Source organism: Coregonus clupeaformis, chromosome 37 (genome assembly GCF_020615455.1).
Source record: "Coregonus clupeaformis isolate EN_2021a chromosome 37, ASM2061545v1, whole genome shotgun sequence".
NCBI classification, from domain to species: Eukaryota; Metazoa; Chordata; class Actinopteri; order Salmoniformes; family Salmonidae; genus Coregonus; species Coregonus clupeaformis.
The window spans coordinates 21,149,397-21,174,236 of NC_059228.1; the positions used below are offsets into that span (position 1 = coordinate 21,149,397).

The window sequence follows — 24,840 nt, forward strand, 5'->3', positions numbered from 1 at the left end:
CCAAGCTATAAGATATAGAGTAGCCTAAATAAAGTGATAGAACTGCATCATAAATGACAGGCAGCATAAGGACTGAAAGAGGCTCTACAGAAAATGCTTTTACTATGGGAACCCCCACATATAACATTTGTTTATGCAATAACTACTAGCATAGTAATCAAATGTGCTTTAATATCTTCATATTGTTACACATTTTATACATTTATTCTGAATGAGGATGGGAATTAACAATCTATAACCTACTTTTTATCACAGCACTCTAACAACAGCATCTTTCTGTAGGGGTCAGGGCTCAAAATGAAAACCTTTCGGGAGAGTTTCAGCAAGCTTGGAGAACTGCGTTCTTTGGTGAAAGAAGGTGATATTAATATATACTGTATGAGCACATGATGTTCAAAAGTGGTATCATGCTACATTATTTGAGTGAGATTTAAACATGAGGAGCCATGTTGAGAAAGCATTACTTACACTATAGATTATAACCCATGTCGACTGTCTACCTTACTAGGGGCCATCGCCACTCAGTGTCTTCAAAGTCAAACAGAACGTAAAACAAAAAGCTCTATGTCTTTTAACGAGGTGTTATGTGTGATTTCCCAATGCCAACAAATTATACTGTTGGAAAAGGATGTTTTCTTAGTGCCAGCATAACCTAGTGAGAGAGTGAGAGAGAGAGAGTCTCAAGACTATATATGTATAGTCTGGTTTAGGAAGGGAATGTCTATCGAATGGTTTATGGAAACAATGTGTTCCTTAAGTACTGCAAGAAGTAGTGGCAGAGGTGGTTTAACTTAACAACAGAAGCCCATGTGGGTGTCTGTGGCGATGCCTGCATACTTGCTTTTCAGCATAGGCATCATGAACCCCAGCACGGTCTGTACCTATTTTTTCCCTCTCTCTCGTCTCTCCATTTCTCCTGCTGTAGGATGCAGAGAAGATGAAGAAGATGGTACCTGCAAGAGGGTGCTGTGGATGACTACAGACAACGGAGCAGCTCAAAGAGACCCAAGCCAGCCGTCCACCACTGACATATGAGGTGTGCCACAAATGCACTGGCTAGCTAGGGTACCAAGACCTTTTCATTCCAAATTATTAACTGAAAATAATGTATCAACATAGTGATGACATACTGTGTGAATAACATTTTAATTAAGGGACACCCTAGTTCGACAGGAAATTCGTCCTCCCTTGGGTCTCAAGTTGGAAAAACTCATAGCCCACTGAGTGTTTTACAATTTTATGGTTGGAAAACGGCCCCATAGACATCTAAATGTCCTTTCAAAATGTACAGGAGTTGAGCTATCCAGAATCAGAACCAGAATCATGCTACACTGAGGCTGAACAACAATTGCTCCGCTGCACCAGGGTACAGAGAGGGATGAAAGATACCTTTAGATCTTTAGAACTGAGTCTACACCTTCACATGTCACAGTCATTCCACGTTTGCTTCATGCATTATATCATCCTGAAACTAAGTTAATTTTGTACATTCTCTCTCTTTTCTTTCTCTTTACATTAGTAAATGTTGCATTAGATAGAAATTGTAGGTTGACTTGATGAAAGAGGATTCATATCTCTTTAGGTTTTGTTGGTCATACTTGCTGATCTTTTTGGGCCAGACTATGATCTATTAATGTTTAGGAAACTTAGTGCTTTGCCGAAATTAGATGAAACTTGCCAGAATAAACATGGGTAGTACAGCAGTAGTAGCTGGAATGCATGGTTGGCAGGTAGCCTAGCAGTTAAGAGCGTTGGGCCAGTAACCGGAAGGTTGCTGGTTCGAATCCCCAAGCTGTCTAGGTGAAAAATCAAGGCACTTCATCCTAATTGCTCCTGTCAGTCACTCTGGATAAGAGTGTCTGCTAAATGACGCAAATGTAAACAGAGGACATCCAAGAAGGAAAATGAATAACTTCAGTGGGGTATGGAAATATTCAGCCTATAATTAGCTAACTAGTACATTTACTATATAACTAAAACATACATTTGATTAGCTAGCCGAGTTCATAGCAAGCAAGCTAAAGTTATTAACTGTCTGGCTTTGAGCTGAACATTGCTAGCTAGCTATGCTAGCTGACGTTAGTTGCTACTTGCTAGCCACAAGATCGTACCGTTTTACATATTTGATTTAACATTTTGAAAATGTGTGTGATGATTTATGCTCCCTATTCATGATGTTAGCAGAAAACGATGTCCCAAGTGTTGCGCTAGCTAGCTACTGTGTTTCTTAACCCGGAAGGGCTGGCTGGCTGGAAGAAGCAGAAAGGCTGGGGCAGTCCTATGTAAAACAATAGATCATGATTAGCTCATTTCGAAACGGGGATATCCAACCAGCGTAGGGTGCCGTCTTGAAGTCTGAGGGCACAGCCCCTTCAGGATTTCTGTTAGGAAAATGTGGCACCAGACATTTGACGGGCAGCATTTAAAATTACCGAACCCATATGCACTGGTTGCGTAACCTGATTCTCAGAATGACAGAAATCACATTTAGTTTATGGTAATTAATCTTAACAGAACATGCAATGGCGTACGTCATTCTTACCGAATTCCAATGAGCAATTTGAAGATGTTAGAATACATAGGCGGCGTGTCCATAAGGCCAGGGGAAGCATTCCCTAAAGTCAATTCAATTAAATTGCCAAAAGTATATACAGTGGGGAGAACAAGTATTTGATACACTGCCAATTTTGCAGGTTTTCATACTTACAAAGCATGTAGAGGTCTGTAATTTTTATCATAGGTACACATCAACTGTGAGAGACGGAATCTAAAACAAAAATCCAGAAAATCACATTGTATGATTTTTAAGTCATTAATTTGCATTTTATTGCATGACAGAAGTATTTGATCACCTACCAACCAGTAAGAATTCCGGCTCTCACAGACCTGTTAGTTTTTCTTTAAGAAGCCCTCCTGTTCTCCACTCATTACCTGCACCTGTTTGAACTCGTTACCTGTATAAAAGACAGCTGTCCACACACTCAATCAAACAGACTCCAACCTCTCCACAATGGCCAAGACCAGAGAGCTGTGTAAGGACATCAGGAATAAAATTGTAGACCTGCAAAAGGCTGGGATGGGCTACAGGACAATAGGCAAGCAGCTTGGTGAGAAGGCAACAACTGTTGGCGCAATTATTAGAAAATGGAAGAAGTTCAAGATGACGGTCAATCACCCTCGGTCTAGGGCTCCATGCAAGATCTCACCTTGTGGGGCATCAATGATCATGAGGAAGGTGAGGGATCAGCCCAGAACTACACGGCAGGACCTGGTCAATGACCTGAAGAGAGCTGGGACCACAGTCTCAAAGAAAACCATTAGTAACACACTACGCCGTCATGGATTAAAATCCTGCAGCGCACGCAAGAGTCCCCCTGCTCAAGCCAGCGCATGTCCAGGCCCGTCTGAAGTTTGCCAATGACCATCTGGATGATCCAGAGGAGGAATGGGAGAAGGTCATGTGGTCTGATGAGACAAAAATATAGTTTTTTGGTCTAAACTCCACTCGCCGTGTTTGGAGGAAGAAGAAGGATGAGTACAACCCCAAGAACATCATCCCAACCGTGAAGCATGGAGGTGGAAACATCATTCTTTGGGGATGCTTTTCTGCAAAGGGGACAGGACCGTATTGAGGGGAGGATGGATGGGGCCATGTATCGCGAGATCTTGGCCAACAACCTCCTTCCCTCAGTAAGAGCATTGAAGATGGGTCGTGGCTGGGTCTTCCAGCATGACAACGACCCGAAACACACAGCCAGGGCAACTAAGAAGCATCTCAAGGTCCTGGAGTGGCCTAGCCAGTCTCCAGACGTGAACCCAATAGAACATCTTTGGAGGGAGCTGAAAGTCCGTATTGCCCAGCGACAGCCCCGAAACCTGAAGGATCTGGAGAAGGTCTGTATGAAGTAGTGGGCCAAAATCCCTGCTGCAGTGTGTGCAAACCTGGTCAAGACCTACAGGAAACGTATGATCTCTGTAATTGCAAACAAAGGTTTCTGTACCAAATATTAAGTTCTGCTTTTCTGATGTATCAAATACTTATGTCATGCAATAAAATGCAAATTAATTACTTAAAAATCATACAATGTGATTTTCTGGATTTTTGTTTTAGATTCCGAATCTCACAGTTGAAATGTACCTATGATAAAAACTACAGACCTCTACATGCTATGTAAGTAGGAAAACCTGCAAAATCGGCAGTGTATCAAATACTTGTTCTCCCCACTGTAGCCTAATTAGCTTACTCCTGTTTATACAGAAATAAATAAAATGATTTAAAATAGGCTACTACACCAGAAAGCATGATTTGGCCACAGAGCTTCTTTAAAAAAACCTGTGGATTGTTTTAAATCGCATAGCCTACAGTCGGAAGGACCCGCAATTTGGGTAGAGCATGTGGCAAATACCAAAAAGATGATGGTTAAGTTGCGACTGTCCGTGATAAGCAGAGAGACCCAGCCAGGCATATCGCAATATTTAAAAATACAATTGTGGAAAAACAGTTTGGAAACCAAATGGCTATTGCTGTAAAGAGAAGACAATTAAAAGACTCCAATCTGTCTTTTAGTTATCAAAATTCTCAACTTAAGCGAAAAGTAGCACTAGTGGCACTAGTGGAGAACATCGGCCATATCCCCGGTGAGTGTGCATATTCACTCTATCATTCGGTCAGTGCCACTTTTTTTCCTCCTCCAGGTTAGATGGATGTCATTATTGTATTTGTGTCTCCCATTTTCGTAGGCCTAATAGGCCTAATATATGGATCTGTTTTTATTGATCTGTTTGTGCACTCTTATGTAGGTGTTATAACCAGCCATAAAATAATGCAATATATGTCACAACAGGTGTAAATATATGGGTCATGACAGTGTTATGACCATATATGACATGGTTAACGTGTTATGACACTGGGTGACAAGTTTAGTGTTACCGTAATTTTCAATAATAGGAGATATAATTTACATTAGTTGGGAGGGATGGTACCATGAATAACTAAGCAGAACATGTAGTCTACAGTATCTCATTAACCTTGCCTTGCTACATTGACCTACTGGTCATTATTAGATCATACCATGAAAGGAAGGGGGCATATAGACATGCCACAGGACCGAGACGCTTTCAGGTACTGTTGCGTTTGAGCCTTTCTTTTATCTTACACAAGCCATTTGTGAGGCTAAGTTTCAAAAGAAGCAGAAGATATCCTGCTGTGTGAGCTGGGAGCTCAGGGAAATACAGGTGAATGCTCAAGGTGGCAATAAAAATTGATAAAAGCAATAGCTATTTAAGCTTTTGGGATTTTGACTGAACAACCACACCCTCTTTGCTCCAATGAAATCCAAGCACTGGCTAGGATGTATTAAATGATTCAAGTAAAATAGACCAGACAGACCATTGATTTTGCTCTGGTATTTGGAGTTAACTTTCAAACTACCTCACACTTATACCAACACTTCCTATGGATAAAATGAAAAGTCATGCGTGATAACTGATGTAGCTTATAATATGTTATCTGTGGTGGGTAATTGAACACAGCTCAGTAGAGTTCCTTTGACACTTCATTAATAATCCTGACGGCATGCTCCATTGAGCCAACTGTCATCAAGGCTTTCATCATCACTGCTTCACAGCACCCAACATTCCAACAGAGTTCCTAACTGACACACTGTGTGTGTGTGTGTGTGTGTGTGTGTGTGTGTGTGTGTGTGTGTGTGCAGAGATCCATGCTCTCTCATCCATATGTGACTGTCTGAGGGGAGGATACAGCAGAGGTGATGGAGGGTGGGGTGTGGGGGAGGGCAGGGCAGGGCAGGGGTGGGATATAGCTGTTTTTAGATCACTCCTTTCATCTCTCTCCTGTCAGCACCATGCAGCAAATAAAGGGAATAATATTGAATATTAGAGCATGGGTCATTTCTACTCCAATTTCAGTCATTACAAGGATGGAATAGGACTCTTTAAAATGTAATATTTATGTCCCAAATGCCAATATCCATGACCCAACGTGGACAAAACCTATTCTAAATTCTCAAAGATAAATAAGTAATTGTTGCTGTGCCAATGCCAACAGTGTTTAAAGAGCAATTGCCCCTAAAAAGCAACTACTTGTTTTGAAAATGGTCTATGCAGTGCATTTGGAAAGTATTCAGACCTTTTGACCTTTTCCACATTTTGATACGTTACAGCCTTATTCTAAAATGGATTAAATAGTTTTTTTTCCCTCATCAATCTACACACAATATCCCATAATGACAAAGAGAAAACTGTTTTTTTAGGAATTTTTGCAAGTTTATTCAAAATAAAAAAACGGAAATATTACATTTACATAAGTATTCAGACCCTTTACTCAGTACTTTGTTGAAGACCTTTGGCAGCGATTACAGCCTTGAGTCTTCTTGGATATGACGCCATAAGCTTGGCACACCTGTATTTGGGGAGTTTCTCCCATTCTTCCTTGCAGATCCTCTCAAGCTCGGTCAGGTTGGATGGGGATTGTCGGTGCAGAGCTATTTTCAGGTCACTCCAGAGATGTTCGATCGGTTTCAAGTCCGGGCTCTGGCTGGGCCACTCAAGGACATTCAGAGACTTGTCACGAAGCCACTCCTGCGTTGTCTTGGCTGTGTGCTTAGGGTCATTGTCCTGTTGGAAGGTGAACCTTCGCCCCAGTCTGAGATCCTGAGATACTTTGCTCCGTTCATCTTTCCCTCGATCCTGACTAGTCTCCCAGTCCCTGCCGCTGAAAAACATCCCCACAGCATGATGCTGCCACCACCATGCTTCACCGTAGGGATGGTGCCAGGTTTCCTCCAGACGTGAGGCTTGGCATTCAGGCCAAAGAGTTCCATCTTGGTTTCATCAGACCAGAGAATCTTGTTTCTCATGGTCTGAGAGTCTTTAGGTGCCTCTTGGCAAACTCCAAGTGGGCTGTCACATGCCTTTTACTGAGGAGTGGCTTCCGTCTGGCGACTAACATAAAGGCCTGATTGGTGGAGTGCTGCAGAGAAGGTTGTCCTTCTGGAAGGTTCTCCCATCTCCACAGAGGAACTCTGGAGCTCTATCAGTGACCATTGGGTTCTTGGTCAGCTCCCTGACCAAGGCCTTTCTCCCCCGATTGCTCAGTTTGGCCGGGCGGCCAGCTCTAGGAAGAGTCTTGGTGGTTCCAAACTTCTTCCATTTAACAATGATGGAGGCCACTGTGTTCTTGGGGACCTTCAATGCTAGACATTTTTTGGTACCCTTCCCCAGATCTGTGCCTCGACACAATCCTGTCTCGGAGCTCTACGGACAATTCCTTCAACCTCATGGCTTGGTTTTTGCTCTGACATGCTGTCAACTGTGGGACCTTATATAGACAGGTGTGTGCCTTTCCAAATCATGTCCAATCAATAGAATTTACCACAGATTCCAATCAAGTTGTACAAACATCTCAAGGATGTTCAATGGAAACAGGATGCACCTGAGCTCAATTTCGAGTCTCATAGCAAGGGGTCTTAATACTTATGTAAATAAGGTATTTCTAAAACCTGTTTTCGCTTTGTCATTATGGGGTATTGTGTGTAGATTGATGAGGAACATTGATTGGTTTCCTTGTCCCGGCCGGAGACACTGGCTATGAGGGACGACCCTATTGTCCAAAATGCCCTGATGGCTGCCCCAGTTTCGTGGGGAATTGATAGGCTGGTCAGAGCAGCGCTACGGCGGGAGCCCGATCAGGACAGAGGCCCATCGGGGAGGATGTACGTACCCAAGGCTGCGCGCTAGCGACTGTTTTAGTGGGCACACGCGTCCGACCTTACCATCCATCCAAGGGGCGCCAGGACGTTGGAGTTCCTGTGTAGGAGGTTCTGGTGGCCATCTGCTAAGGGGGATATGCGCGCCTTTGTGGCTGCTTGCTCGGTGTGCGCACGCACGAAGAGCTCACGTCAGCCCGAGGCAGGGCTGCTCCGACCCCTGCCTATCCCCAAGTGCCCCTATTCCCCGAGGAAGAGGAGGCGGCGGCGGTCCCGTTGGGCCATTCAGAGGGGTCCGGCGAGTCAACCCAGTGACCTACCGCCTGAAACTTCCCCCCACCATGCGGGTGCATCCCACGTTCCATGTGTCCCTCCTCTAGCCCGTCGCCACCTGTCCCCTGGCTCCCCCTCCTCGTCCTGTTCCCCCGCAGCGCCTCGTCGGAGGGCAGCCGGCTTTTACGGTGGACCGGATCCTGGACTGCCGGCGGGTGGGGAGGAGTCTCCTATTTCTGGTGGACTGAGAGGTTTATGGGCCGGAGGAGCGGTTCGGGGTGCCCAGGTGGGACATTCTGGGGCTGATACAGCATTCTGGGGCTGATACAGGAGCCGAGGTGAACGGCTGGGGCCATTCGTCGGGGGTGGAGGGGGCACTGTTATAGGAATGGGTCACAGTTCCGGAGCGACCCACTGGGTGTCATTCTCCAACAACCATAGACACCTCCTCACTCACAGTCGGGACTAGTTATCTGCCTATTGGGGTCTCCTGTGTCTATCTGATTCACTTGTGTATTTATGCCCTCACTTCCCTGTGTTCCCTTGCTCAGTTTTCTCTGCTAGTTCCTTGATGTCAAGCAGTATGTATCAGTGTCGGATCACGTGACGGAGTTACAGGTACTCGAGAAGTGTTCTCCCTGTGTCATTGTGTTTTTCCAGTCAGAGTTAGTATTTCGTATTGTTTGCTGTCAGCCTGTTTTTTGGAGACCTATGTGCTCCTCATTTGTTTTTGTGAATAGTCTGTTGTTTTGTATCCTGGTTTTTGGACCACCAGTAAAGATCCTTGTTTCACCATCCTTGCCTACTGCCTACTGTCTATCCTGCACCGCACCTGGGTCACACCTCACCAACCCTTACACATTTACATTGTGTAATTTATTGACGGTCTTTAACTATCTCCAGAGATAGGCTATCCAAAGTCAAACTAATTTCGCTACGGTCGCACACCAGTCGGCTGAAGCTAATTGGCTAAATAATTTGACTAACTCTTCCCACCTGTGAACACACACAAGAGACACCCACATCAAACCACACCCCGAAACCAACTCACGTTTGTATTCAGTAATGGCCGCTGGCATTTCTTAATTAACCAAATCTAAAACGAGGCCAAATCAGGCAGTGCAGTCGCCCTTTAAGTATTTTAGCAGAGTCAATCAAAAGACTCAGATATCCTATTTCTATTGCAGATCTTTAAAGGCTATGTAAGACGCTGTGAAGAATTTCCTGTGGAATAGAAAACTGGGGAAAAATATCAGAGGTTGAGAGAGGACTCAAACATCATGGGGCCCTTTAAATAGTGTATCACTAAAACAAACACTTCACTACCAAACTGTCCTCAAGCAATATTTTCTCACGGCATCGGAAGGACTTATTAGTTAACTCCTTCCCATATATGTTTTCCATAGTAAGGCACACTCACTAGTGGGAAGTGTTTGTGTTTTCAAAGCATCTCTGCTGAGACTTTCGCACATTTCATTATTGCCATGTAGGATTCAAAGTCAATCTTCTGATATCATGGGAACAGCATTTTTATTTATTATTTTGCTTTTAAAAGTATTTGTTTTTAATTTAGCCATGCAGTGTTGTGTAAATAACAGGGCATAAACTGACGAGAACACAAAGTTGATGTTCCAATGCAATATCTTTCTTATGCTCCCAGACCTTTAACATCAAACAACACAAATTTGATAAACTGAGAGAAGATGAAAAGATAACAGAAATATTGAACGTTTTGTTGGTTGTCTTCACAAAGTCTTCGTCACAGAATATGGAAAGACTGTCAGATCCTAAAAAAACTTTATTGAAGACCTGTGGCAACAGTGGCTATGGAAAAGCTTCACTAAGTTAAAAGTACAGAAGGATATACTGTACTGTACAAGGGATTAGCAGCAATTGGTAACGCCTTCGATCAAGAAAACCGACGGCGTCTATTTTTACATTTCAAACTGACAGATAAGATAAGAATGATTCATTCACAACACTTCCTAACTAAAACCCTTCAGAAGTCTTATTTATTTCAATAACTTGTCACAATGTCACATTCAGTGACAGGCAAGTAAACAGATACAGATCTTTAAACCAACAGTATTGACTATCAGATGTGACAAATAGTTGAGTCCCTTCTAATACCAATTAAGCAGGTTGCTTTCACTGGGTCAACTGAGGGGGAAAGAACATCTGAACCCTGTCCTCTGGAGATGGCAGAGTCAGCAGTGATGAGGACTTATTAGAGAGAATTCACAGAGAGGGAACAGAGACAGACTGAGCCCTACAGGGAGAGAGGGCTTTAAGACTAGCTCTAATATTGTGTTGTTCTGGTCAGGGGCAAGCTCTTTCAAGCTGGTTGGAATGGGCCCTCTCTCTTTCATCCACTTGTATAACCAACATAGTAGAACATAGTGAGAAAGACACCAAATATGGCAATCACTACTAAGGTGTATGACGCCCTAGGGTTAGGGTCTGCAAATAATGCCCCCCTTACAATCACTCGCAAAAATACCAACCAGCATCCTCGTTGTATCTAAGTATACTAAACTGTGAAGAAACAGGCGTAAATTAATATATGGAAGCCTCATTAAGACAAATGCCCATCTTAACTAAAATGACCAGTGTCTTGTGGCACTGGGCATATGGAAACTCTTATATGCCTTGACTCTGTCTCTGCCCTGTCTCTCCAAGAGCTAATTCTTCTCAAAATGACTGCGGTCTGCAGGCGACAGCAGTGAATTAATGGTTCATTATGCCCAATGTAAGCAAACAGAGAGCCTGTGATGGAGGAAAATGAATTTTGTCCCATTATTGCCAGACATAACATCAGTCCGAAAATTAGAAAAGTCCCCAGCTATGCATGCAGGAAAAGTGTAAAGAAGCGTTGACTTGTATAACCATAGCGTACATTAAAAAAATTGAAAATATTGAATGTGTTGACTGTATGAATCCACCAAAATGTATTGAACAGACTTTGCTTTCCAGAAAAAACGGGAACATAAAGTCTACCAAGAGCTTAAAAATCTAAGTTTGGTCATTGCTCATGAATATGATCTCTGTTGCTTGCTAAGCCCTCACAGGACCGACTCTAAATTAACTTTCCATTTTGTTGCACTGAAGTTACATTGACCCAAACCAGAGCTCTTTAGCACTTGAGTTGATATGACTATGAAAGGTTAACGCTACAGTTCTCTGGCTTTTTAAGAGCCATGATGATGATGATGATGATGATAGTTGTAAACTGAAAATCAACCTTTCATGATTAAGCTTATCATCGAGTTTGGGGATAATTTATAACGAAGAAAACTGGCTAAAGAAGTGTATGCTTGCTTGTTTTATTCAGCTTGTGTTCTGACAAGACTTATGAACTAAAGGAAGAGTACCGATGTCAGACCCAGTACGCTAGGATCATTTGCATATATCTCCATGATGGATGTGTTTGGTGCAGCAATCGACTGAGCCCGCTGTTCAGACAAGGCCTGTGTCATGTTTACGTTTTGCATGTCACATCCACTGACTGATGGACTCATTGAGTGCGAACACAAAGACTTAACCACCACTTAAACACGATGACAGGGTCCAATAACAGACATGAACGAGTTGGCTATTTTCAGAAAAGCAATCAATAGAAACCATGTTTATATTTGTTCTATATCAATCAAAGGAAACAAAAAAGAAGGTCCATTGCAGCTACCTGGCCAGTGTACCAAGACACTTACAACATTTTGGTTATGCACTACTCAGACTGCTACCAGAAACACACTGCCAAGTGCTGGGCATTGTGAAGGATTTTTCTTTTCATTTCATTACATGCTTTTTGACAGGGGGAAGTGGATCGTCTTCATCAGCTAGATAACCAAACACAATATGTGTGAAGGTGAGGGTTAATCGAGGAATTTGGTTAACGGCTGGCTCTTGAAAGCCGACTAGTTCTGTCTTCTTGGCACTGATTAAGTTTACCGTTTAATAATTCAGGATTTTCCATCCGAGACATCCACCGAGCAGGCAATTAAACACCTAACTGAACCCTAACCACATGAATCTGGGCCTTTTCTTTTTCACATTAACATTTACGTCATTTAGCAGACGCTCTTATCCAGAGCGACTTACAAATTGGACAATACTAAAGCCGTGAAACGCACCCAAAAAAAGGGGGGCCCAACACTTGATTTGGAACTATGTTAAAAAGCCAGACATCTCCTGATTATGATGTAAGGCTGGAGTACTTGGTTATTAGAAACAGCCCTGCCTGGGCTGAAGGAGTCTTTACGGAGAAGACAGGGAAATGACTCAGACTCGTGGCTGCTCCCTCACGCTCTAAATAGGCTTTAGTCATTTATTAATTACATCACATAATATCATGATGTCTTATAAGTAAATAATAAACGTCATAGGAGCAGCAACAGGGTCACAAAGACGTCCGACTCCCTTGACACTTTGCAGCAGTTAAGGGATTGACTGATGTACTGTAAGTACTTACCTATGCCAGATGATTGCAGGCTGGAAGGCAGACATTGAAGCACTAAAGATGGAGCCTGTGAGGAGCAGTTTTTAGATGATAGTGCAATGCAGATCTGGGCCAAATTATCAGCTAGTTCTCTCAACCACAATCTTTTCTTGGAAGAAAAACGAATCCTATAAACAACAGTGGATATAAGAAATTAAGCAATTATATTTTTGTAGATTCTAATACTGTCAGCTGTTATGTAGGTTGGTGACATAGGGACTGTTGTTAGGTACACAAGGAGTGACCATCACAGACTGTCTATAACTCTTATCTCTGAATGGTATAGACTATGGAGGCTCTGGCAAGACAAACGGTGCAACCGTTGAGTGGAATAATATGGACTAATCCAATATTGTGCACCTTTCCTTCTGGACGAGACAGAAATGAAAATGTGTGGTGCAGAAGGTGCATAAATTAATTAGTGTCGATCAACAAAACACTTCACCCTGAAAACCTATGAAGAAAATGTAATTTAGTTATGCATTCTAGCAGTGTCTGAAGTTATGTTTGACATGCTGAAGATGTGGTTGATGAGGTGTGTCATCAAAGAAGCATTGAGGTGAAGAGAAACAAACAAAGATAGGTAATGACTTATTGAAAGAAACTGCTACAGATTCTGCTGGGTTCTTTTGACAAAAACCTAATGACTTTACATTTAATGTAGCCTTGTGGAATATTTCAACATCTAATAAACTGAAAACTCTGAAGTATAAGCTTGCTGTAAACAAGCTATTTACAATTAACTTGACCTACATTGCAAGCTAGGTAAGCTACAGTTAATATTCCAAACCGTGTTTCTGTGTTACTTTAATGACACAAGAAATTAAGCAATTATATTTTTGTAGATTCTAATACTGTCAGCTTTAATGTAGGGTGGTGAAAGTTGCTTCAAATTAAATGTGCTATTTCTGTGTATGCTCTATGTTGTGGTTGAATGATAGTAATTTGCACTTACTCCATTCAGTGTGTGTCCACATTGTATAAAAAAATGGAGTGAGCTCAGAATGTGATTACCTTTTAAAAAAACAAGAGAGCACCAAAGCATTAAACAATTTTCTTCTGTCTGCCAGTGAATGTCTGCCAGAAATACATTGGTTGGAGCCTTGCCAAACCATTCAATTCCTTTTTGCTCAGGGACTGTGTCCAATCCAAAGATTCCACTTCAGCCACTTCAGATCCTAATTATTGCTCAGAATCCCTTGATCTCAATTTCCTTCAGCATCGTAGGATCTCAATATTTCCCAATTTCCCAATTTGCTATAGTTACACTAATAGGAAAATAACAATTTGTTTCACTATATTACAGACAGTTTATGTAATAAGATTTTACGCCTTTTGCCATGAGGACATTTTCTATAACAGAGATAATACTGTGAACTAAAACAGATTAGCTATATGGAAAGTTTACGTCAAAATCAATGTCTTCACACTTCCATCGGAGCACTTTCATGTCACGCCAAATGTCGACATTCCAGGGATGAGCATGAGCTCCAGATTATTATCACTTGTGGAGCGCTGACAATCCCCTGGGATGTGTTAAAAGGTTTTTATGATCTGGCAGTCAAGAGGTGATAGAAGAATGAAAGGGAATTGTGGTTGTGCACAAGGAGGGTTGCAAAGGGAGGGTATATACCGGTTTGGCCGGTGTAGGCAGTCATTGTAAATAAGAATTTGTTCTTAACTGACTTGTCTAGTTAAATAAAGGTTACATTAACATTTTTTAAATAATACTGGAAAGTTTACCAGTAAATACCAGATATTTGGTATCTTTCAAAGATTTTATGTAATCTATCTCAAGACGTCTAGTGGCCCTTTTGGGTTCTTCAGATTATCACAGGTGTCTGTAATTATCTCTGGCCCTCTCTCTGGCCTTATCACATGTAAAATATATGAAATCATTAAATAAGATGATTTTAAAATAAAAAATGGTATGACCAAGCTGTACACATTATCCTAAATATAAACCATCAATTTAGTGAATACCATTAGTGTTTAATACGAGGGTTTCAGCATGAAATATCCTTTATATTTATTTTATACACTTTTATTTATTTGACTATGTCTATGTATTTGTTGTCAATGTTTTGGCATCAAACTGGTGGCAGTTGTGATAAAAGTCAATAGTTGGACGAGTTGCAGATGCTTTTTTAATTAATTAGGCTATTTTCTCATGAACCATATGGTCTATCTACTAGAAACTCATGGACAATGTGGACGCAGATATAAAAAATGAATACTATATATGAATTTTAAAAAACTAAGTTAATCAAGTATGAGTTACCAACATTATGATAGATTGCCATAGATTCGGTTAATTACAAGAATTACTGCTTTGCAACCCTATGCACAAGAGAGACAGATACCAATGGAATCTCCCAAATCAGGATCATTTTGCATTGGTAACATCTGATGGGGGTTGGAAAAAGAACATCTAATCTTGCAGTAATTCAGGGAAAGACAATTGATTTATCACTGGCCACTCATCGACCGGCTTGTATTGGAATAACCAGGGGCAACCGTGGGAATGTACACAGAGACTGAGCTCCACTGTTTGTCTCCCAATACAAGTGGATAATAAATCTGGATTCTCCTAATCCTGTTCTATTGATTTGTAGCTGTAAAATGTCATAGAAATCATAGGTGGCCGTCTGCTGTAAAATGTGTCATCATATATCCTGGATACATATGTTCCATCTTTACATAGTAGGCTATAGAACATTTGACCCCAGTGGTTTCTTTCAATGTGTCATCATATATCCTGGAAACATACGTTCAGTCTTTACATAGTAGGCTGTCTATCTAACAATAGGACATTTGACCCCAGTGGTTTCTTTATAGCTAGCTACAATGACGAGAAGGAAACTAGTTCCATATGTTCATGTGCAATGTTCCTTTTACTGCTGTTTCTTTGTGAAAAGTTAACCTACCTTTCAAGCCCCCAGGCTAGATGGTACAGTTCTCCCTGTTTAATTTACTTCCCAGGAGTTGGTATGCAAAAGTATGCAAAAGGGCCACTAGATGTCTTGAGATAAATTACATAAAATCCTGGAAAGATACCCAAATTCTGGTAGTTTACTGGTAAACTTTGAAAGTTTCCAGTAATATACCATCCCTTTGCAACCCTAGTAATGATCAAATGCTCTGTGGACTAATCCAATATTGTGCACCTTTCCTTCTCGGGACATTTATTTTCTTCCTCCACAAAAAAAACATGACAAGACAGAAATGAGGAAATGTGTGGTGCAGAAGGTGCATAAATGAATCAGTGTCTATCAACAAAACACTTCACCTCGCTCGACCACAAAACAATGTTTGAATGTGAAAATTTGTGAAGAAAATGTAATTCAGGTATGCATTCTAGCAGAGTGTCTGAAATGATGTTTGACATTCTGAAGTTGTGGTTGATGAGGTGTGTCATCAAAGAAGCATGGAAGTGAAGAGAAACAAACAAAGGAAAACAAGCAGGAGACATGTTTCAAATGGAATATGCCACAGACTTATGGAAAGAAACTCTGCTACGGATTCTGCTGGGTTCGTTTGACAAAAACCTAATTACTTTACATTTAATATAGCCTTGTTGTGGGATAATTCAACATCTAATAAACTGAAAATGATAAGCTAAAGTTATTCCAAATTATTTGTTTATGTTACTTGAAATAACACACAAGAAAACAGTAAACATGTCGTCCCCTACGAATGATGCAGTGCCCCCTTTGGGCCAATCAATGTAATTTTGTAAATGACGGATTTCTATGGCAAGATGCATCATTGACCCAAGTTTCGTCAAAATCCGGCCAGTGATCTCTGAGATATCATGTGGGTTAGCTAGACTCATATCCCTCAGCATGTGTGCCAAATTTCACACTCAGTCAAACAGATCAAAATAAATAAACATGTGCCTGTTATAGTGCCACCGTGTGGTCGATATGAATGTTCTTGCATATGTTGAGTCTTGACAGTGTTTGCAACATGTGTACCAAATTGTGTTGCAATATCAATATCCTTGACTGATTTATATTCATTTATGTGCCAGACCACACCCCTATGAATGTTTATTGGTCAATAGCGGCCATGTTGTTTTAGGTACTAGTCTGGAAAATATTCCGCTGAGAGACCTTTGTCCATAAATGCCACATGGACATTCAGCGCCGGAAGTGTTTTTCTCAAAATTCAAAATGGCGGAAAATCCATCATGGCGGACGTTATGGGTCCCTGAGGCAAATTTGTTCCTTGTGAGAAGAGGGAAATATGTACCGAATGTCATGACATTAAGTCAAACAGGGTGAGGGGCGTGACTTTTCAAAGTTTGCATTTTCAATCTCTTGTTGTAGTGCCACCCTGCCACCATATTTATTATAAATTATAATATGGTCATTTTTGTGTTGTCTGAGATATCGCGTGTGACTAACGTACGAACAAATGGATGGAGACAGATCTACAGTCCCCTCCCCAATTTCATTGTGGGGGACAATTAAATACATTTTAAAGCTCATTATCTTACAATTCCATTTGTCACTGGTTTCCTTTGTAGCTTGACTCCCTCTAAGCGGATGACTCACAAAGCAGAAGATGTGTGGTCTGGATGGTTCTATTGTGTGAGACACAAGTGTGTGTGGGCAGCCTGATTAACATTGGGTGTTTATTTAACCAAGGAGAAAAGACAACCCAAAAGGGAAACCCAGGGATTGACACACGACAAGGTTTATACAATGTTAGCTACCGCACATTTGGATCAAATTAGTTGCCTAAGCTACAGTACATCTCAAAATGGCAATATTGAAGAGACGTTTGCTATTCCTACTTGGAAATATACCTAGAGAAAATAATTGTATGCAACAATTGTTTAGAGTAAGAAAAAGGCAACAATTTGACTGATTACTATGCCACAAAGAAGTTAAAGAAACGACCTATTAAAGTTTCATTTGGAAAGTAATATTTTATCAAATCAATATTGTGACCCAGTACATTAGCTCTGAATAATAAACAAACCATATAATACAGCCAGCTGCGTGTTTGATGAAAACCCAGTAGCAAATCACTGTAATTGAGAGTTTGGCAGTGTTTTGTTTTGGCTCTGTCCTTCTGCTGCTCTCACCATCGCTCGCTCCTTCTCTGTCTGTTCCACTCACTCTATCCATTTCTTTTCCACCCTCTCTCTGTACGCTATCCCTCCACACACAGCTGCCTGGCCCTGGACTCGCCTAGTCTGGAGTGGAGCTGCCTGGCCCTAGACTCGCCTTGACTGGAGTGGAGGCTGCCTTGGATCAACAGGCTGTCATATAAGGCCAGGGTACAACAGGTCTGTCTGTCTCTCTCTCCCTCCCTCCCTCTTTCCCTCTCTCTCTCCCTCTCTCTCTCTTTCCCTCTCTTTCCTTCTACACCTCTCTCGCTCGCTCTTCCTCACAAAATGATGGACAGCTAGGCCTTATTGATTTATGTACATAGAACAGACAGAGAGCAGGCACAGAAAAGGGCTCCATATATTAACCATTAATCAAAAATTCCCTCGACTCGCACTGTCAGAGAAAGAGAAAGGCATCAGCACAGGAGAGCTGCCTGAAGGGGACCAGCCCTCAACACTTACATTTGAGAATAATATAAATATGAATACAAGCACTGTGGAGTGTCTCCATTACAGTCAAAACAGCACATCCAAATGTGCTGTTTTGGATGTGCTGTTCTCAAAGAAATTTGGGGATTTCAATTGAGGACAACATGGGCTATAAAATGTCCTGATTGATGATGTCCACTCTCCCACCATTATGCATTCTTCCCATTTTGCCCAATATCTGCCCGTTGAACACTTTTCATTATCTGACTTTGATCAGGGATCTCTAAGTAGCCCACTGTAGATACAATACAATATGCCAATACAAACAACAAGATTATTTAACAGCTCTCATAAGAGCACTTAACTATAAGCCCATGGTGCACTTCACACCAAGCCACATCCTGGAGGTAAAGGTCAATGAATGATGAGCACTTTGCAACTACTAAAACAATTGAATACAACTACAAATCAATCAACTAATCAATAGTCCAATCAACTAAAGCCTACACTGCATGCCCCTGACTTTAGGAGGCCTTTCATTGTCTGAAGTTGTTAATGATGCAGGAAAACTGTGCATTAAACTCCATTGTAATCATTGCTCTTTTTAAATGCAGCCCATACGTTGGCTGCAGATGTAGCTAGGCTGTGTGTTTTGAAATGTGTTTGGGATATTGCATGCAATATTTATTTTCCCAGTTTCTGTGAAGCTAAGCAGGCCTTGTGAGAGCAGCAGCAGAGACAGCAGAGACAGCAGAGACAGCAGAGACAGCAGCCAGTCATCTCACAAGGCCTCGCTACAATCAGGCCCTCGGAATGTAAGTACACTCCTGAGACTCTATCTAGGAGAGAAGGCTATACTGTACACTACATTGATAGTTTTTACAACAGTCAATATACCTTAGACCAGTGTTTACAACAGTCAATATACCTTAGACCAGTGTTTACAACAGTCAATATACCTTAGACCAGTGTTTACAACAGTCAATATACCTTAGACCAGTGTTTACAACAGTCAATATACCTTAGACCAGTGTTTACAACAGTCAATATACCTTAGACCAGTGTTTACAACAGTCAATATACCTTAGACCAGTGTTTACAACAGTCAATATACCTTAGACCAGTGTTTACAACAGTCAATATACTTAGACCAGTGTTTACAACAGTCAATATACCTTAGACCAGTGTTTACAACAGTCAATATACCTTAGACCAGTGTTTAAAAAAAGCTGCAGTCCATGAACCAGGGAATCTGAGGAATATTTGCTAGCCAGTCAGTTTCAGGTGAGTTAATACTGATTTCATCCACTATGCCAACAGGGATTTTTTTTATAGACTTTCATGGAATAATAATTAGGTGGGTGATTCTATTTTAAATAATTGTTTTGCATATCCCAATTCTCCCTAAGAGTGGGGTCACAGCCAGCCATTATCAACAGTAACCCTGGCACAATTTGGTTAAAGTGCCTTGTTCAAGGCACATCAACAGATGTTTCACCTTGTCAGCTCGGGGATTTGAACTATCAACCTTTCGGTTACTGGCCCAACGCTCTAACTGCTAGGCTACCTGCCACCATGCTAGGCCCCTACCTGGAAATGATAACAAAAGTGCTCAAAAGCAATATCCCCAATAGCTGAGGAGTTTTCCAACACAGCAAGATTCCCCTTAGATAGAAAGCCTATCTGAAAAGAGCAGTTGCCTGGAATGAGTGGTGCCCTGTCTAAATATAGCCACTCTGTTCTGGTCTGGTCTGGAGTCCTGGAAAAGTGGATTAAAGTGGATTTAACATAAAGATGAAGACTAATGAAGCTCAATGAGTGACATAGATGATGCGTCTGGCCAGCTGACTGCAATAAGCCCATAACTGCTGCTCTAAAAGTAGACGGAGCTTACTACTTCAATGTATTATAAAATAATTGGAACAAGAATGAGACCTTTCCTCAAGATACGCCTGTGTCATGTAGGAGTTTTAACAAAAATGCAATTTTTGAAGGAAATTAGTTTGAGACCTTCACTCCCTCATATTTCCTCAGGAAAACACAAATAAATGCAACAATTGTGCCAATATACAGTACAACGGACCTGTATGGCTGCAATGAAGTAGGTCAAGGACTGAAACATTCTCACTATAATAATGCATTGAACAGTTCACATTTACAGCAAGAACAGCAATGCAGTTTTGTCTGAGCAACAATGGGCCAACCAGCCCCACTAAGGCCAGCCAAGGGTGTATCATTTAAGTGATAATGCCCAAAACGTGCCCATATATCCTCCAAACACTGGCTTCGAGGGCATTATCCGGCTTGTCCCCGAGAGCCCTCACAGTGTTCTACAGAAGCACAATCGAGAGCATACTGTCGGGCTGCATCACAGCCTGGTACGGCAACTCCACCGCCACTGACCGCAAGGCTCTACAGAGGGTGGTACGCTCAGCCGAACGCACCATTGGGTGGACACTGCCTGCCCTCCAGGACACCTAAACACCAGGTGTCGCAGGAAGGCCAAGAAGATCATCAAGGCCACAGCCTGTTCTCCCCACGTCCATCACTGAGACGCGGGCAGTATAGGAGCATCATGGCAAAAGCTTTCAGACTGGGCAATAGCTTCTACCCCCAGACAGCAAACTATCTGAATTTCACTTTGTTTGACCTGTTTTTCTATTGACATGACATAAAAATGATGCTGATTCATGATTTCGACTGGCTGAGAAAAGCTGCCTGTCTGTCTCATCCTGACCCGTTCATTACTATGGGCCAGCTAGAGATCGAATTTCAATATTGAAACAATGTTGCAAGAGTTGGAGAGACAGACAGCAAGGTTTATACAAATCTCTACTGCTGAAAACATAGATATATGTCTTGATGCTTTTTTACAGTGGAGATAAAGTTTATACATTTCCTGGTTGGGATGATGAGACCGTGCATTACGCAATGAGATGGAACAGTAAATAGGTATTTCAACGTCATAACCTTAGCCGGTGGTAACTTGTGGAATAGACACTGGCTGGAACACGGTTTTAACCAATCAGCATCCAGGATTAAACTCACCCGTTGTATATCCTTCAGTAGCACACCATGAAAACAAGTCAACAATTAGCTACAGATTGTACACCAGATAATGTGATATAACCAAAGATTTTTGGTGTCCATTACTGGACGTTACAGGAAAGCCCCATACAAACCGCACCATAGATATTTGGGGATACTTTTTTTGTTCTCGATTCGGGCAAAGAAGTACCTTATAAATGTCAGTGTCCAGTTGCAGGTGGTTCGTTTAAATGTAGAAAATGCTCTGTTATTAAAATAAATACATGTTTTGCTCCCTGAAGTAATCCAACAATGTATACGCCACCATCTTGCCTATTTCAAATCTTCTCTAATTGATTGAGATACAGTTGAAGTCAGAATTTTACATACACCTTAGCAAAAATACATTTAAACTAAGTTTTTCACAATTCCTGACATTTAATCCTAGTAAAAATTCCCTGTTTTAGGTCAGTTAGGATCACCACTTTATTTTAAGAATGTGAAATGTCAGAATAATAGTAGAGACAATGATTTATTTCAGCTTTTATTTATTTCATCACATTCCCAGTGGGTCAGAAGTTTACATACACTCAATTAGTATTTGGTAGCATTGCCTTTAAATTGTTTAACTTGGGTCAAACGTGTCGGGTAGCCTTCCACAAGCTTCCCACAATAAGTTGGGTGAATTTTGGCCCATTCCTCCTGACAGAGCTGGTGTAACTGAGTCAGGTTTGTAGGTCTCCTTGCTGGCAGACACTTTTTCAGTTCTGCCCACACATTTTCTATAGGATTGAAGTCAGGGCTTTGTGATGGCCACTCCAATACCTTGACTTTGTTGTCCTTAAGCCATTTTGCCACAACTTTGTAAGTATGCTTGGGGTCATTGTCCATTTGGAAGACCCATTTGCGACCAAGCTTTAACTTCCTGACTGATGTCTTGAGATGTTGCTTCAATATATCCACATCATTTTCCTTCCTCATGATGCCATCTATTTTGTGAAGTGCACCAGTCCCTCCTGCAGCAAAGCACCCCCACAGCATGATGCTGCCACACGGTTGGGATGGTGTTCTTCGGCTTGCAAGCGGCCCCCTTTTTCCTCCAAACATAACGATGGTCATTATGGCCAAATAATTCTATTTTTGTTTCATCAGACCAGAGGACATTTCTCCAAAAAGTACGATCTTTGTCCCCATGTGCACTTGCAAACTGTAGTCTGGCTTTTTTATGGCGGTTTTGGAGCAGTGGCTTTGTCCTTGCTGAGCGGCCTTTCAGGTTATGTCGATATAGGTCTCATTTTACTGTGGATATAGATACCTTTGTACCTGTTTCCTCCGGCATCTTCACAAGGTCCTTTCCTGTTGTTCTGGGATTGATTTGCACTTTTCGCATCAAAGTACGTTCATCTCTAGGAGACAGAACGCGTCTCCTTCCTGAGCGGAATGACGGCTGTGTGGTCCCATGGTGTTTATACTTGCGTACTATTGTTTGTACAGATGAACGTAGTACCTTCAGGCGTTTGGAAATAGCTGGTCTACAATTTTTTTTCTGAGGTCTTGGCTGATTTCTTTTGATTTTCCTATGATGTCAAGCAAAGAGGAACTGAGTTTGAAGGTAGGCCTTGAAATATATCCACAGGTACACCTCCAATTAACTCAAATGATGTCAATTAGCCTATCAGAAGCTTCTAAAGCCATGATATTATTTTCTGGAATGTTCCAAGCTGTTTAAAAGCACAGTCAACTTAGTGTATGTAAACTTCTGACCCACTGGAATTGTGATATAGTGAATTATAAGTGAAATAATCTGTCTGTAAACAATTGTTTGAAAGATTACTTGTGTCATGCACAAAGTAGATGTCCTAACCGACTTGCCAAAACTATAGTTTGTTAACAAGAAATGTGTGGAGTGGTTGAAAAACGAGTTTTAATGACTCCAACCTAAGTGTATGTAAACTTCCGACTTCAACTGTAGGTGGGTGTCTAAATTCAAACGAACCTCCTGCAACTGGACACGGACATTTATAAGATACTACTTTGGCCGAATCAAGAACGAAAGAAGTATTGCCAAATACAGGTTAGTTGAAAATCTATGACGCCGATTTGTATGGGGCTTTCCTGTAACGCCCAGTAATGGACACCAAAATCTTTGGTTATATCACATTATCTGGGGTACAATCTGTAGCTAGTCAACAATGACCATCTCAGGCTGTCGCAACATTTCCATGGAACCTTCCATCTATAGGACAAAGCCACTTTACCTACAGTATACCAACTGTAACACATACCAAACCACAAAACCTGTATCTCTAATGTTCAGTCAACTGGCTCAGTCTCTGCACGGAAATACATATTTCCCCAAACATATTCCAGGTATAGATGACAGCGCTTGTATATCATGCAACAATTTCCAAATAAAGGCAAGCAGGTATGATTTAAGCCTCTAAACATATAAGTGAAACATCTGGCCACTGGGGTGGCTGTAGACCAGTTTGTTACCAATGCTATACATCTTTACATTTGAAACCCTACCTCTTTAAGGAATACCTGGAATAAAATAAAGGTGGTTGTCCCACTGGCTATCATAAATTGAATGCAGCAATTTGTAAGTTGCTCTGGATAAGAGCGTCTGCTAAATGATGTAAATGTAAATGTAATTATCTGACACTACGTCAAAGTACCCTCAAGTAAAAAAGGAACATTCCTTTGCCTTTCCATTTTTGGACATTGTAAATAAACAGTAACCCCAATACATGAAAGCTGCCGCATGCCATGTAAGGGCACAATTCAATTATCTTTCTCTAATAATGCACATAACTATCGTGCACGAATACAATGAAACTAAATATGAAGCGAGGCAGCAAAATCAGGCCCAGTTTGCAGCAGAGGATGCAGAGGTGTAGCACATTAAAATAACTGATTTTGCTATTTGCGCTAGCACTTGCCTCCTCGAACTTAGAAAAGAGCGATATTACAATATAGACAATATAAAAAGGTGTGTAACAGTAACAGACAAAACTAAACAATTTCCCAATATTATAATTATCACATTTTCTGTAATTTTTGAGAATATGACAATGGTACACTGCAACATTAATCAGCGACATGATGATGGTGAAAATGCTTCAACAGGACGCATATACTAGAAAGAAATTCAAGCCACCCGTGACCAAGAAAAAAAAGTAGATAACCTAATGAAATAAAACATAGTCTATTTATTTTTACAAAACACACATTGTAATATTACTCACACATTTGTACTTACCTCTTACAAACTACGGAATTAAATGATGGATAAAGCCAAGAAGGAGGATACATGTGGCATAAGGAAGCAGTCCACAGTTTGTCACAGTTTCATAGGTCAGTCCAAACAAAGTCACGGTTGCAACCCTCTGACTGTGCGCTCGCGCCTTGCTCAACTGTCGTCTGTTCGCTGGTCAGCGCCCTGCGAAGGACTGGGCACTAATTACGGAAGGCTGTGGAATCTCCAGGAGCGCACGGGAAGCACTCTCTCCGGGTATATTAGTGTGATTGGCCAGGAGGACAATGACGCACCAGCAGGTGGCACAACCGTCGTTTTATCGAGGATTCATTGATAATTCAAGGAGCTCTGTGTGGAATGCAAGGATTTCTACTGGATGAAACATTTGATGCAGTGATGAAGTTACGCGAGGAATGACACATATTGTGCGTTGAATTAATATATTGTAATGACCATCTTGTCATATTTTCAATATATATATATATATGTTTTGCTGAACAGAATAACA

At 41.3% G+C, this 24,840-nt stretch overlaps 1 protein-coding gene across 1 annotated transcript in view; it reads right to left on the reverse strand.

The window, feature by feature from the left end:
• Window positions 1–24,532, reverse strand: part of chrm3a (cholinergic receptor, muscarinic 3a) — a 100,445-nt gene extending 75,913 nt beyond the window's left edge. The window contains exon 1 of the mRNA XM_041867034.1: window positions 24,336–24,532. The gene's annotated coding sequence lies outside the window, so the exon portion shown is untranslated. The remainder of the gene's footprint in view (window positions 1–24,335) is intronic.
• Window positions 24,533–24,840: the final 308 nt, after the last annotated feature.